Here is a 1435-nt window from a genome sequence, read left to right as displayed (position 1 = left end):
TAGCAATAATCCACACCAACTTTCATTATAAGAAAGAAATAAATGACAATCTATCCAAGGAAAGAGAGGTAAAAATAAAATTGTCACCCTTTATGGTATATGATTAAAGTTTACCCTAGTGCTTCTAAATGAGACCTCAGCAGCTTTCAGCATGAAAGCCATGTTTCCTACATAACTTGGATTCATCCTTCTGAATAACCTGGGAGGAAGCAGCCTACCATCCCACGTGCCCATCTTGGATTCCTCTAGCCCTCACCTACTTGAGTCAAGAGAGTGGTCCAGACTGATATCTGAGCCTTGACAGCCCCTACAACTGTGAATTGAAAAGGTGAGAAGTGTGACTAGAATTTTTCCTAAACATTTCTGGCACGGTGTAAGGGTGGCGGGATGGGACTAAAAGTGAGGCTTTCTTCTTTAGTAAAGGGCACAGTCTCTGAAACTCACAGGGAAGCACTGATTCAATAACATTCAGTGACTAAGGGTGCTGGGGCCAAGATATCAGAGGATGGAGGTCACCCACCCAGTTGGCCCTTCCTGAGGTCTGAGCAGATGCAGCTTACCCTTCATGGGTCAGGATTCCTTTTGGAGTAGATTCGTCAGAATGAGCACAGGGACCCACTCAGCATCTTGGAGCTTCCCATCCAGAGTTATGTTGCAACATGAGGCTTCATCCATTGCCCCTCTGGAGCGGCTGTCCATAGAATTCTCCCACCGTTGTTCATGGCAGCTGTTGCCTGGAGATAGAGGGAGACAGTGAAAGTCATGGTGGAGTCCTGGCTCTTCATCTCGCTGTCCCTGGTTGTTCTAGTGACAATCTCACAGGACATCTTTTGCATGTGAAAGACAGTTGTCTTCATATTCTAAGTTTCCAGAGCTTTTCAAGAACATTTGATATTTGGTTGTTTTTATTTTACAGTGTCTCATGTTTGTCTGAAAATTTTGCCTCAGTGTTTTTAAAGGTTTTTTTTTTTTTTTTCAAAAGTCAGCCACCAGGCCTATCTGTTAAAGTGTCTCTGAGGAGAAATGAAACATCTTCTCAGCTGCTAAACATTGGAACTCTTTGTGTTGTTAGGGGTTCCAAGTTTAATCTCACATTTATTCAAGAGGGAAATTGACACATTGTGATGTATTTATTTTGGAGGATTTAAAGAATTTTTTAAATTATGGTAAATTCTCCCTTTTAAGCTTCTTGGGTTTGCATTTGTATTTGTTTTGTTTCACTTTCTATTAAAAATCTCTGACATTTAAGGAAAAGGCATTGCTTTTAGAATGCTGTTGTTGGTGTTGCTGAGATGACTGCAAGGTGTGACATAAGTGTGGATCAACTACAAGTCCGGGGAGATAACATAGAGCTAAATAAGAGACTGTCACAACTGTCACAGTATTTTCACATTAGAATAGAGGCGTCTAACCTACTAAGAATTGTGTAGGGAGA

Source organism: Tenrec ecaudatus, unplaced genomic scaffold (genome assembly GCF_050624435.1).
Source record: "Tenrec ecaudatus isolate mTenEca1 unplaced genomic scaffold, mTenEca1.hap1 Scaffold_538, whole genome shotgun sequence".
Classification (NCBI taxonomy): Eukaryota; Metazoa; Chordata; class Mammalia; order Afrosoricida; family Tenrecidae; genus Tenrec; species Tenrec ecaudatus.
The sequence above is the reverse complement of the archived record's forward strand: the minus strand, read 5'-3'. Positions refer to the sequence as shown.